This window comes from Coturnix japonica, chromosome 5 (genome assembly GCF_001577835.2).
Source record: "Coturnix japonica isolate 7356 chromosome 5, Coturnix japonica 2.1, whole genome shotgun sequence".
Classification (NCBI taxonomy): Eukaryota; Metazoa; Chordata; class Aves; order Galliformes; family Phasianidae; genus Coturnix; species Coturnix japonica.
Genome location: NC_029520.1, coordinates 18118675 through 18133748, shown reverse-complemented (window position 1 = coordinate 18133748; position 15074 = coordinate 18118675). Strand labels below are relative to the sequence as shown.

General features: G+C 35.1%; 1 long non-coding RNA gene across 1 annotated transcript; it reads left to right on the top strand.

Annotated features, from left to right (window-relative positions):
- The first annotated feature begins 8452 nt into the window (after positions 1 to 8452).
- LOC107314757 lies at positions 8453 to 9001 on the top strand. The gene is made up of 3 exons (XR_001555611.1): positions 8453 to 8531; positions 8634 to 8703; positions 8842 to 9001. It is a non-coding gene; the product is annotated as an uncharacterized LOC107314757 (long non-coding RNA).
- Positions 9002 to 15074: the final 6073 nt, after the last annotated feature.

Genomic DNA, 15074 nt, shown 5'->3' with positions numbered 1-15074 from the left:
CTTCCTTTTCCTTTCCCTTTCCTTTCCTTCCTCTTATACTGGCCTTTTTTTTTTTTTTTTTTTTTTTTTTTTTTTTTTTTTTTTTTTTTTTCCCGGTTAGGCACTACATTCAAATGCAGTCAGAAAGCTGAAACATAAACATTTCTACAATTTATTCAGAATTTAGCACGTTGATAACTGACTGTCTCACTGGAGTCTAGCAATAATTTCTACTATTCTTTCTTACCAAGCACCTCATGAATTATTAACCTAATATATCAAAATGTACTATTTTACCTCAATTAGCTCCAAAAGTAATATTTCGCATTCAGAATTTAAATATTTTAATGATATCTATTTTTTAAATAAACAGAGGCTGTGCAGGAGTATCTGCCTTTCTCAGATTTACAATTTATCCATTCAAAATCAATGGTGCATTGCTAATATATAACAACAGGCTGTTGGAACCAACTAAGAAATTCCTAATGCACTGAGAGATTTTCAAGAGGTCTACTGCCAAATTCCCTATGTATGTATGTACTGAAAAACTGTTGTCATCAATAATAATGTCCCTTTGTGCTGCTAACTGCAGTATAGGAATCACCTATAGAGTTCAGCAGAGGTCAGACTTTTATATATATATATATAAAATACTTTCTTTTTTGGCCAGTGCACAAACTTCTTCCAAATGCAGCAAATTATTTGAATAAAACTTGGCATTTAAAATTCTACACACATGTGGGGATAATAAAATCTGTGTTTGTTTGTTTGTTTTTGAGATTGCTATTGGCTTCTACCTTCACGTATTTCTTCTTCTACCAGACAAAATATCAGGTGTTTGATCAAGAGCAGATACCTATTTTTCACAGGAAAGTAAAGAATTACTGTTGGAGGATGAGTTTAGATGGTTTCAGCCATGTCAAAATCATGAAGAAGCTCATTAATCGAGCACTTTCTGATAGAAAAGAAACGGAAAAGCTTTTTGCTTTCCCCCCACCCCCACCCCTTCAAGTAACATGTATTTATTTGGAATAATTTTGAAAAGCCCAGGGGAAAGCAGCTCTACTTTTAGCTGGAATATTGCTCTGTCTGAGCAAGTAGAAACAAGTGTCTGCCTTTGATAACTGTTCAGACATTAGACTCTGAATATTAAAGAGGGTTGGCAGCTACAGTATAAACTGGGGCGCTTGCCATTTCTGGACAAACTATGTCATTCTTACTGGAAAGTCAGCTTGTAAATGCTCCAGCATTTTTTTCTGCTGCATTTCATCTTTGCCAAAACAGAAAATGAAGAATAAATGAACTGAATTGGGAATTTGTTAAACTACTTATTTTCAGTAGATGAGTTTCCAGTTTTATTTTAAATATGCTGTTATTTAGTAGGATACCAGTGCTCAAAGGGAACCTAATTTATCAGTGATGTACTGCAAATACAATAAAATGTTATATAAATCATACATAAGAGACAAAATTAAAACCTGATCTGGTCATTATAAAGCTTTCAAGTATTTGGACAACCAGACTGGAAAATCAGCCCACAGTATCTCCTGTCGGTCTAAATCAAGCCACCTACTGATCTGTATACAAATATAATATACTGTTTCTTTAACTTCTGTTAAGAGAGATGCCATTTTATTTCTGAGAAAGCTGTATGCTCATCACTGCTAAAATCACTGCCCGTGCTAAACAGGGCACAATTTAATCTGCAGGGAACTGTGGCTGTTTGAATGCACTGTCTCAGTTCTGTGGATTGAAGTTTTTATGGGAATGACAAATACTTGCAGCACCTAGGACAAAAGCCTGAGCTGTTTCTTGGTGTTGTCAGATAAAAAAAGATGACTTTGGTGCATGAGGAATTAGGCTGGTATTCTGAAAGCTGATGACACTTCCTAGAAGTCTATCTCCATTGCAAAAATATCCCTTTGATTAATTTCTCATCTTATTTCCAGACCCACAAAGTAGCAGTAAAAACCAGCCTTAGGTGGAATATAGAATATCACACACTTCTGGAAGTTAAACATCTTCATATCTGATAATTTATGTGACATGTTTGGTGTTGTGCTTTTTGTCAGTACTGGTTTAGTTTCACATCTTTAGTATGAGTAACCCAGTTTGGCACTAGTAGTTTCGCAAGAGCAGCAAATGACCAATCATCTGTGTGAAATACCCAGATGTCTTCTAGTTTAGTATGAATTATATGTGAAATCCACCTATGCCATGAACACTTCTTTGATACAATTTATTCTATACAGGAAAAAAATGTTTTATAATATCTGGTCACGCATCTTACAGAGTTATCAGAACACATTTAATAGCATTTTAATTTGATATTTTTAGTCATTCTGATAGTGCTTTCTTTCTGGCAGATGTGATGGGTGTTCACCAAGTGAACAATTCTACAATCCTATTTCAAGGCTCATGAGTAACTGACTAATTTCATTCTTACTGACACCTCCTTTCCTCCTTCCTTTATTTAACTTTTGTTCCTGTCTCCTTGTTGTGCTGTGAAAATTTAATGACTATATTCAGATAAATTTACACTTCTGTAGGTAGGCTCTCAAAGTGCAAATCAAACATTAATAAAGCTTCACAGTACAACTGCTCAGGAATATTTTGATCACTTTTTTTTTCTTTTTAAATTATTATTTTCTTCAATTAATCAAACCAAGAATCTGTTTTGATAAATTTTCCATTTAGAAAACATTCTGACAGAGTTCTGAAGCAGACAAAGTGCATACTTAAACTTTTTGACATGCAACAATTCCATGTGTATTTATTTCATTTGGGTGATAATAATTAAAAATTGAAGCTGACATAAGCATTTCAAAATAATACAATGAAAAATTTAAATTGATGTTTGAATAGATCAAACTTTTAGTAAGGAAATGCTTCCAAAATTTCAGTTCAACATCCTACTTTAGTTCAAGGAAGCAACTGTGAAAAGAATAAGCTCATCAGGGAAACCGAGGCACATGAGTAAATCTGTGAATAAAACAGTTTACTAAGTTCTAACCACAATAGCAAGAATGGATACAGTATAAGTAATCTTGTGTAAATAATGTTCATTTAGGAAAATCTTATGTTATTTGCAGATGCAATTGTCTTCATATGTATTCACAGGAAAGCACAATTATGGAGAATAAACAAAGTCAATCTTGAGAGAAGCAATCGATTTTCTGTTTTTTTCCTGCTATACTAACTTATACATTACATTGTCTCCCACTAATAACTGCTTTCCATTAATTTTAGGCTAAGAATGTGGGAATCATTATTTTCCATTGGCTAATTTAAGATTCAGAGAAGTCTGATTTCAATGAATTTACTTGCTAACCTTATAGATTCTTTTTCCTTTTTCCCCCCTACTAATTCACATGTATTAGCACTGCTGAGTGTTTTTATACCATATTGTGCAACATGCTAACGTACCATTTCAGAAACAGTATATGTAAGCACATAAACCAATTTAACCTGTGCATGCATAAAAACACAATATATAAACCATAGGACATAAAGTGAGGGATTTCAAGTAATAATCAAAAGAGAAAAAAATAAAAGCTCTGAGCTTGTTTTTGTCAGGGTTTTGGTTTGAAATTGATTTAGTCTTCTAAGGTTTATAGACAGATGACATAAATGCTAAATGCTGAGGAAGGAGACAATTAGTCCCAAAGCTGTTTTCTAAGCCCTGGAAAGGAAGCCACATTCTGCAGGGTCCTGGAGTTTACGAAGAGGTGCTGAAGTCTCTCAGCATGAAGATGCAGAGGATCTGTGCTTCATAGCAGCACTCAGCATTTTCCAGGATGAAGCCTGTCAAGATCAGTAAATACACTGATACAAGAGCAGTCTGATCCAAGGTTTTAATTTCATTTCTGCTCCTCGTAATCAGGAAGTTCATCAGTAAGATCCGCTGTCATTTTGCACAATAGGATTATAAGGTCAGCAATTAGATGTTGTCATGAAGACAATATACTTATCACTGGCATTTCTTATTCATTTCCCTTTTAGAAATTACTTTTGGTTTTTAGTGCATTTTTTTGTTGTTTGTTTGTTTGTTTATATGTTGTTGTTGCTGTTCTTGTTGTTTTTCCCCACTGATTATGTGCATAGGTTTTAAATATTTGGTTTGAGATGCACTAGTGTATAATAATAAAATTAATTCAGCTGGTACCCCTGTGTGAGGCCAAATTTATAGTGAAGAACAGAGGGATACATACTATTGGAGTAGACAGTGAAATCCCATAGCTGCATTTGTGGGTGGTTTTTGTTGTTGTTGTTTGTTTTCCCTTGTTAATTGGGTTGCTTATTTGCTTGTATGTTTTGGTTGGTTGGTTTATTTCAGCTTGTTTGTTTGATTTTCTTATGAATATTTTATTCATTTGAGGTAAGGCACATTGATGGTCTCAGCTGATTACATCACTGACAGCAATTTTGTTGGTTCTGTTAACCACAGACTTTTCCCCAAACTAGTCAATGTCATTCCTCTTTTTTTTTTTTTTTTTCCCCTTCCTTTTTCTTCTTTTTAAACATCCATTCTTGTTGTTGTAATAATAAAGCCAAGGTAATATTCAAAGGACAGATCATCAGCAGACAGGCTGTTATCTAAGGAATACCTCATTTCATTTTAAAGTAATGTTACTTTTGAGCAAATAATATTTCAACAGAGAGGATGTGCAAAATAAAGTTGCTGGGCTCCCATGGATAACAAATTTATTTTAAAAATGGGGATGGCTATGACTTCTAACAGCTACTTCACAACTTCTTCAAAGTTTCAAATTTATGTGAATGCGAAATACAGAATCAAACCTAGAAATGAGGACTAAAAATTAGTACTTGATGCTCTTCCCTCTAGTCCTCTTTTAGCCTATGCTGTGCACTCCAAATATCAAGAAATATTCTAACATACCTTTGAATGGTTTTGACTTTATAAGAGAGTGGTTTAGGGAGGGATGTCAGATTACTTTTGGCTTCCAAGGTGGCCGCTGCTCGATTTTCACTCAGCTTTCCCTAAATCTACCTTTTTGCCTTTTTGTTGTTCTCTTGAGATGTCCTGCATAATGTAGGAAGAACTACAGTCCTAACATAGCTACATAACTACCTGTGCCCTAGTTCAGAGAAACAAGAGTAGTGTGGGATGGAGTGAGAAATTCTCAAAAACTAGTAAGCTCTACCTTTACCTTTGTAGGTCTTTATATCTTGCCTAGAGACAAGGTAAAACAACAAAATCTGTGTCATACTGAAAAATGAATTCCTTTTCAGATTTTTTGTTGTTTTTTTTTTGTTTTTTTTTTTTCACTGAGGAATGTCTAATCTTCTTCAATGAAGTACTGACCTACTCTAATCACATTTATGAAATCTGATGAGACCAAAATAAGTTAATAAGCTTAGGTTAATTTACTTTTTACTGATGGGCAATAGTTAACATGTGATATTGAAATATCAAATTTTGCACTGAAACATGTACCTGCTGAAAGAAATATTCCACCATACAGAAGAACAAAAATTTCCATGGCCCCTCTTTATGCCTGACCTCATTAGGCTTTCTTAGCAACACCAGAATTCTAGAAAGGTTACCCCATGCCCCTGAGGCATTTATAACTTTAGAAATCTCTGACTTTCCACTTTCTGATAATGTTGCATATTCTGAATGGCAAATACATACCCTTACAGTTTTCAAAGTTTGCAAAACTGGAACCAGTGGCACATAACTGTTCTGTGTCACGGTGGAGACCGGTCCCAAGTATTGTCAGTCTTGGGACAGGTGCCTTCAACAGTGATGCAGACAATGGCATCAAGTACACCCTCAGCAAGTTTGCAGATGACACCAAGCTGAGTGGTGCAGTTGATACACTAGAAGGAAGGGAAGCCATCCAGAGGGACCTGGACAGGCTGGAGAAGTGGGCCCATGAAAACCTAATGAGGTTCAATAAGGCCAAGTGCAGGGTGCTGCACTTGGGTCAGGGCAACCCCAAGTATTTATACAAACTGGGGGAAGATCTCCTTGAGAGCAGCCTTGTGGAGAAGGACTTTGTGAACTGTAACACTGCACAACTAAAAAATGCATCAATTCTCTTGAACCTGGGATTGTCAGTAGACAACATACTGTTTGACAGAAAGTTTAAAATGAAACTACACTATGACAAAAAGATGTAAACAAGCATACTGTAAGTTCTTTGAATAGTAGGAAAAGGCCAAGGAGAAAATACAGTGCGACCCTTTTCAGCAGCAAGATAATGTGTGTGCAGGATGACTAACTGTGAAAGATCAATGTGAAATTATTCTTTGCTCCTAGAAGATGACTGCTAAATGAGAACACACCCAGAATAGAACTGAGATAATCTTCTGCAAAAAAGATGATCAAGGAACAAAAGAAAATAATTGAGTCTTCATGTAAAATCTTAATAGAAGTCAGTATATTAAGTGACACAAAGTAAAATACCAGCAAGCCAGTGCAAAACCTGATTAAAATATAGTTCTGATCCCATGAGCTAATTCACAGACTGATAGAAAGACTATTATAAATATGTTTCCTTTAGATAATAAAGCATGCAAAGTACTTGCCATTACAAGGCTTTGGACAGAATCCTATGTGGTCTGAACTACTTGGAGTAATATTAATGGTATGAACGGATTGAGTAACTGAAAAATTAGAAATATTTCTAGCAAAACCTCTTCAAAATTTTCTTAGTCTATCTGTTGGATTAAATGTAAGATCACGTTGAATGCACATTAATGACAGTCGGTGAGTATGGCATGTAATATGCCGCTTTTCCTCTGCCTTCCCTCTTAACTGCTTCTCTGTCCTTTGTAGTGCATTTAAAAATGTTTAAGCACATGAAATTTCTATTTGCATTATTAAAATTCTTTCCAAAATTCACTTTTGCTTCAATAGTGGTAAATGTAATCTCAAAATCTTCTCTGCCACATTGTTTTGACAGAAAAAGAAAAAGATAAATCAAGGAAGCATAAAATAATTCAAAAAACACTTCCTTTCCTGCTACAGAAATGCTGTCTTTACATTCGTAGTTCCTCAGATAATGTTGATATTGTTGTCATTTAAAAACAAAAAAACAAAACAAAACAAAAAAAACAACAACAAAAAAAACCCACAAAAGATAAGAATTTTAAGTTGATAACTTGAAGGCAAAATTTGTACTTTGTTGCTTTCATAATTATTTTCTTCTCAGTCACTCACACACAACAGTGATGCAGAAGTGCCACTGTTCAATTGCAGACTCAAGCAGCATGGTTGAGGGAAGAACCAAATCTGGTGAACGAACAAGAACTAGGTGAGAATTCTCTTAGGCTGTTACCTACTTAGCTGCATCTTTCATGCATCATTACTGTTTTGTGCTGGCATATGATCAAGGAGGGCAGGAAGAAACAACCCTCCAGTGGGGAGGATCACAAGCTACCTTGCTAAGTGAGGTACAGTGCTCATCCCCATACTTGGATACAATTCAAAGGTTCTTGTGCTTCTCCTTAAAAGTAACACCAGGGGTATATCTAATATAAAAGGATGCACTAAATAAGCCTAAATATATGCATACTCTGAGGGTTTTTTTCTTACTACACTGGAATATTCGAGGCATTTGTATCTTTGTTTGCTTGTTTCTTTCCAATGTGAACTGGAATTTGAGAAGAACAAAAAACAGACTTCATAACCAAAAAGTCTTGATTTATTCCTCTTTCATTCTCTTTATTGTTAAGTAACCTGAATAAATTAGGCCATTCGTCCCAGAAATCTGAATTCTTGAAACAAGTTTGCATTTACAAAAAGAAAAGAAATTAGAATTATTGCTTTTCTGCTCTCAGTCATTGCAGTGACTTACCACTTTATCAACCTCCATTTTTCTCTATTTTTCTTCCAGTCAGGAGATTGTGTTAGCTTAAACATAAATTATTAATACATGGATGTGAAAATAAAAACATGTACCTCTAAGCAATGGTGACTTAGGGAGCAGAAGATGGGACAAAAAGAACAGAGAATTTACTTTGGAGATGTGAATTGTAGCTGAAAGCTGTGTCAATTTTGGGATGAAACAGTATTCTTGTGTAGCCTTTCTCCTTTATCAGTCTCTAGCTGTCATCCTTTCCTCCCATAAGTCACTGATGTTTTAAAGTCAGAGTAAGAATGAGGCTTTCCAGCAGGGCTGAAAAGCAGATTTTCATAGGTTTGTTCTGAAGTCATTTTGCAAGATGATTATTAATTTTCTTTTATTATTAAAATTTCAGTACTCCTATTTTTCACATGAATTAATGGTACTTTGTTGACTTAGGCTTTGGAAGATTAATTTGAAACAAAACTAAAACAAAACAAGCATGATTTCAGATTATATGGGAATCACAGTCTGAACCTCTTATTAACCATCTGAGGCAATTGTCGGGTCAGCTGTGGGAGCACAGGTGAAGGTAATTCAGCTCGACTCCACCTGTCCTAGATTTCACTTAAGGGCTGACCAGCACTAAGGCAGCATCTGTTTTTGGAGGTTGCTCCTTCACAGAGTTCTGGTGATGAGCCTCAATGTTTTCTGTCTAGACTGAAGGCCTCAGAATTGGTGAGTTTTTCCTGTAGACAATCTCTGGCTATCTATTTGCACCTATTCTTGTACTATTCCAACTGTACCTTACTATTTTTGCATTGTTCTATCTGTACACAGAAATTCTCAACTTTTTAGGGTGTGATCTTCTGTAAGACTGTAAACCACGTAATGATGGAAAAAAAAAGCCGTAAGTATTTTGTTGTTGTTGCTACCTCTGTCCATCTCTGCTCTAATTAGTACTTTACTTGCTTACATATATAAGTAAGTTGTGTGTTAACTACTTATTCCAGCTTTGTCCTGAAAGTGTTCTTTTTTTTTTTTTAAGGGGCACAATTTGCTGATTCACGCAGCATAGAGAGCAGATATGTCCTAAATTTCTGCAGAGTAAAAACGTCAGCAATTTTCAGCATGAAGAGACAGAAAGCTTGACTAAAAATACATAAAAGCACATTTGGAATAAAGTGAAAAACAACCTAAAAATGTTACTTGGATGAGCATAACCTATTTAAATGTAAAATCACTACTAGATTATGTGGTCCTGTATTTCCAGGGCACTTACAAGGTCGTCCACTCAGTGTGCTTTCTTTTCAAAATGGCTGATACAAACTGCATTTAGCAGAATTGTCTAGATGTACTTCCATCTTTTCTGTTAACTCTATTCCTCATCTAAAACTTTGCTATTAAGTGAAGAAAATTTCTGTTTGAAAAAATATTTTAATTGACAAGTGTTACCAGTAGAACTTGTAATCTTAACAATACTTCAAGTTGAGGTATACAATCCTCCTGAGTTTCGTAAGTTTTCAAAATGCTTCTGAGATATCCAGAGTGTTGAAGGACAAGAAACGTCCTTCAGATTCTGGAAATACAGATGAAGAAGTTTTAGAAAGTCAGGTGAATTTCTGGGAAGGATGCAGGAATTCTGGAAGTTCTGAGACTGTCCTTCTGAACTGGATGAGCCAGAAGAGAGTAATAGGTTTCTGGAAATCACCTGGCCTGATGCTAACATGCAGATTGATGCATGCAGTACTAGAAGTTCCTACTGATGGAAATCTATATTCCTAGGCTGTCTCCCATCTCTCAGGATGCTGAGTAAATCTGAGCCTGTGCTCAAGCAGCTGTTAGATACTGAATGCTGCTCTTAATGTAACTGTTCCAGTTGAGAACATAATCCCACACTTCCTAGAAATCCATCTTACGAGAGAGAGGAGTCCTTGAGAGTGTGAAAATTAGCTTTCATAGATCATAAAACTAAAACATTTTTATCAAAAGATTTTTATTTATCACAACAATTTTTGGTTTTAAATATTTTATTTCTTAAATTGAGAATGCAGAATTTTCTTATGTAGGAAGGGAGAATGAGAAAAGATGCTGAAGCCATGATGGATATCTACGGTTCATTCCTACTGACATTTGATAGTTCTAGTCTAGAACCAATAACTGATGTGCTTTCAGTCTTAACGCAGTGCCAAAAAACAGACCTTGAAGTTTTTGCAGGGAGATTACCAGGTCCGTGGGGGAAAGATTACTCTACAGAAAATATGGTGCAAGCCACCTCTATGGTGGTGAGATGACACAGACAGAAAGAGAGAGAAACTTTGTGAACACACATTGCAAGTGATATTGAGGAGCTACTGTGTTTTTTTTTGTTTGTTTGTTTCTTGTTTGTTTGTTTTTGTTTTTCTCCCAGGAAAAAAATATTCTTGCAAGCTTCTCGCTAGCCTGAGTTTCCACTGATCACCTCAGCCCTCCAGCATCTCTTCTGGGAGTACAGGGGAGACAAAAGATAGGGTACTCATTCAATATCAGGCAGCAAGTCTTCCTGCTTTTTTTTTTTTTTTTTTTAAAAAAGGCACTTTAACCTAGCTTTTCAGCTTTTACTGTCCTTTTTTTTTTCATTCAGCTCACAGGGGGTGAATTCACCTCTGATCTGAGTGCTGCACAGACTGCCTGTGCTACATGCCCAACATTTTAAGATGGTGATTAACCTACGTGCTCTCTGGAATGCAAGCGATCTCAAAAACTTCCCTCTCATGCTGAGTTCCGCCTCAGTCTCTTTCGTGCAGAAGCAGACAGAGGAAACATTTTTCAACTGGAATGAATGCACCAAGATCAGCCTGAACTGTCTTGTCTTCTGCTAAGAGTCACCTCATGTAATGCTTACGCTGTTATAGCTATTTGAGTACAATTCTGGGCTATAAACAAAATTAAAACATCATACCTCCACAGAATATGCTAATTTTGACTATTGAGGATATAACTTAGATTATCTTCCACACTATAGATACAGTACATTGCAAGAAAGAAAAACCCAATCCATTGCAAACCAGAACAAAAACTTTTTTTTTTTTAACCATAAAAATACTACCATCATGAGAAGAAAATGTTGGCATGTGAATACGTGTTCTTTACCCACGTTGTAATGTGTGAACTAATTGAAAGGAACTAATAATTCTCTTATATGACCCCTCAAAGGTAAATATTGAATAATACCTTCTCTCTGTGACTTTGCCTCACAGCTTCTTTATCTGAGGCTACCCTCTATGCTTGAGTAACTCACACTGGCACAGCTGCAAACAAAGCGCAACTGGGTGCCAGCCTTCTGAATTAATTATTGGTGAGTGCAGTACCCAAGGAGTGAGAACCTGCAGGCTTAAAATTAACATGAATCCATTTTTATTTTTTGTCTCTGGCACTGAGCAACGTGCTCTAGAGCATGATCTGTTGCATCAGCTTAGTTTAAAAAAAAAAAAATAGACAAAATAAACTATGTATGTTTTTCACTTATTCCCCTACAGGGGGCAAGTGCTTTGGTTCTAGTTTGTGCGATTTAGTTGCACCAGTTCCTGTTTTGCAAGATTTTGTTTGAAGTCTCCTATTTCATGTGGACATCTGTCAGTGGTTATCTAACAGAATAAAACATTGCAGATAAGTCATGCTTCTGGACACGGAAGCTGACTAAACCCAGAAGCAGCACCTTTCCTTGCATCTGGTGATCTGCCAGCAAAAAGTTAAGACAGAAGTTTGATTTGTGTGAAACCTCAGGTTTCAGAATCTAATTGTCTTAAAAAAAATATGTATCTTAGAATTGCTTATAAACTCAGGTGGGGAAAAAAGAGGAAGTGAGGGGTCAGAGCATCTGTCAAAGATGATTTGAAACGCAGATCTCTGTGACTGTTAGCTGAGTCAGGAAGCGATGGGATGAGGCAAAGGATAGCTTTGAATTCAATTGAGTGCTATAATCATCTGTCCAGTCTGGAGCAGATCTTATTTCTAGCTCAGTTCTACAATACACTCCCATGATCAGTTGTTCTCTGCTGAATATATATAGATTTTTTTTATTATTTTTTTTTCTCAAAGGGGGAAAAAAAAAACCAAAAACACTAAAGACTGTTCCCAATTTAGCTATTTCCCAGCCTTATATGAATGGGTGGAAAATGTGTAACTTTACATAAAGTTCATTGTTGAAAAATGCAGCATCTTATTATTTACCTTATATTTTACAATTCAGAATTGCAGTAACAGGAACTGATATGCAGTCAGGCTGTATCCCATCCAGCATCTCTCAACAGCTGTCAGGTGAAGCAAGATAAATATTACTCCGTAGTTTCTCAGCACCTCAGATTATGTTGACCTTCCTGCATTCAGTATTGCTCCAGAGTAATTCAGCGCTTGAGAAATAGAAGTTCAGTTTTTGTTTTTCTGTTTGTTTTGCTTTTTTTTTTTTTTTTTTCTGTGTGTGTGTGTGTGTGTGTGTAATGTAAGTTCCCTAGCACTTTTCACGTAAACTGTAGTATCTAATTATTGACTTCTTCTAGCTGGCTTTGCTGGAATATCCTCTAATTTTTTCAATGTCATTTATGTAATGAAAGGACTATTATTTATATGAGAATTACAGTCATCTATCTTATTAAAGGCTCATTCACTTACGTATACTGAATTTCCCTTAGGTTTTTGTGAAGTTATTAGCTATCTCAGCCCTCACCACTGAAAACAACATATGAAAAATACTCCAAATTTTCCTCTTCGCATATTCCCAGTTGCTTCTCTTCATTCTCTCTAATGGACTTCCTTAACAGCTCTATTGAACATTAGTGGTACCTTTTAAAAAGATTTTAAATGCTTCTATTAGTTCTTGCACATGGAAAATGGTCATGTTGCACGTATTTCTTAATTGCTTCCAAAGACAAAATTGCTCTCCAGTAATCTATCTCTAGAAGTGCCCACTTTCCAACAAAATAACATGTCACCTATTATGAAATGTGAAGAAAATTTTAATCTGGGCTGTTAGGGAGTTTTAATCCTATTGAAACTTTTCAAAAAATTATTATTTTTTTTAAAATGAATACTGATGCTGTATTTCATTTCTCAAGTTTCTACATAGTTATCATTAGATAAATCACTTATTTAAGAAGAATTTCATTTATACTGAAAACTGTTATTGTCCTTTCATTGCCAGTCAGAAAAGGACTTTTTAAAATATAAATGCTATTGCTCTCCTGTTATTCTGGTTGAAAGCACTGATACCAAATATATTTTAACATGACTGATTTCAGAATACAGTCCTTGCCCCAAAGTGAATGTAATAGGTAGGCAGACCATCTCAGTTCTATAGATGTGAAGATGGCATGATCGTCCTACTTGTCACATAGTAGGTAGAAGCATAACACAGAAGTAGAAAAAAAAACATTTTTTGTTTAACATCAGAAAATATGATAACAAATAAACAGGAAGTAAGACCTAAGATATTTTTGGTACTAGCTACTTCTTGCTTTTGAGTCCTTTGTAGTCACAGAATCATAGAATGTATTGGGTTGGAAAGGACCTTTAGGATCGTATACTTCCAATACCTAGTTTATATCCAGTAGACAGAAATATTACCTTCATCCCATTAACATTTTGGTGTTTTTTTTTAGTTTGTTTCAGTTCTCCTTGATTTTCTTTTTGAGAATGTATTTTCTGGGGAAAAAAAAAAACATTGAACGAATGAACTCAGGGTGACGTTTTAACCTCTTCTGTTAGAATTAGTAAAGCACATGGAAAAAGACAATTGCTATGTATAGCTCCCAATCACTATATTATGGTTCAGATAACCATCATAGTACTTGGCAGTCATAATACCCATCAAAACGTTGGTGTCAGTAGCTGAGTATACATTACAAATTTGAGTACATCTTGTCCTTTTGTTTTGATAGTCTGGTGTGGATTGTTGGTAAGCTACAAAACTTCACCATGGACTCAGTTTTCCTTTCAAATGTACTTCAGAAGAGCACAGTTTCAGTGTTAAGATCTTTGTCATTTGTAAGAGAATCAAATTTACTGAAATTATTGTGTATGCATGTGGGTGTTGTTTTTTTTTTTTAAGTACAAGAGGTGATGCTGCAGTGTTACCAACATTCCCTCTAACAGAAAGCTTAGCTTACTAAAGTAAGGAAACAATTAGTAATAAATAATGCAATAATCATGCTAGAATTATACTCCTAAAATAATCATTTCCTGAGATCAAAGCTTGATTGGCTGAAGTCAGTGGAAAAATTTTCATCGCTATTTGATCTCTTCAAAGAAACACATTATACACAATTCTCATTGTTTAACATTTTAAATTATTTGTGTGACACAGATAGATGTTGTGAAGATATTTATTTCTTCTCAGGCTTTCACTAAAAAGAGTTTAAATTGATGCTAAGTCAGAAAAGAACTACTTATCCTTTTTGTGCCTTAATAAACCAAAGGAAGTAGTAGTCCTAATGTAACCAAGGTGATTTGAGGATAAATTGTCTGCTGTTTGTAAGAGTCCAGATACTAATGTGATGAACTCTGTTCAGAGGCTGCCTAATAATGGAATTATTTCACAATTAGTGAGTTGTCAGTTCATCCCCATAACAGTTTTCTACCCCTTTCTTTATTTTCTCATCCTTTCAGAAAACTCTTGACAACTCGTGTAGCCTAAGATTTCATTTGTCATTTCTCAAAGTTTCAGTGATTTTTATTTTTTTTTTCCCCATTGCTGACATTGTCTACTATTCCCTACTTATATTTTTATACCATTATCATTAATGGACAAATAAACAGAAAATGATGAGGACAATTTAAGCTACTTGTTAGACTGCTATGGTAGGCATTATTACAGTTGCTTAGTAGCCAGAAAGGCAAGAAGTAATTTTCATGCAGTGAATGAAAGAGAAAAAAGTATCTGGCACTTGGTGAGAATATAAGTAATCAGATAAGAACCCAATGTGAAAAGATTTCCTGGTAATATAGGTTAATTTCACACAGGACTTCGTTATTACAACACCATGCTTTTAAGCTGTTCTCCTCCATGGCCTCCTATGTTAATTAGCAAATTCACAGCTTAGACCTGATTATATCTACCATATAAATTGGTAAAATATTTTCCAGAAGTTGATTTTTGGAGCCATATATTTAAAAATTATATATTGTTGAAGAATATGTGGGATTTTTTAATGACACCAATTAGTGGCAATCATGGAAGTAGCAAATAGGTATAATGGCATAAGAATTTCAGCTGGTGTAGCTTGCTTTGATTTTGAAAAAAAATAT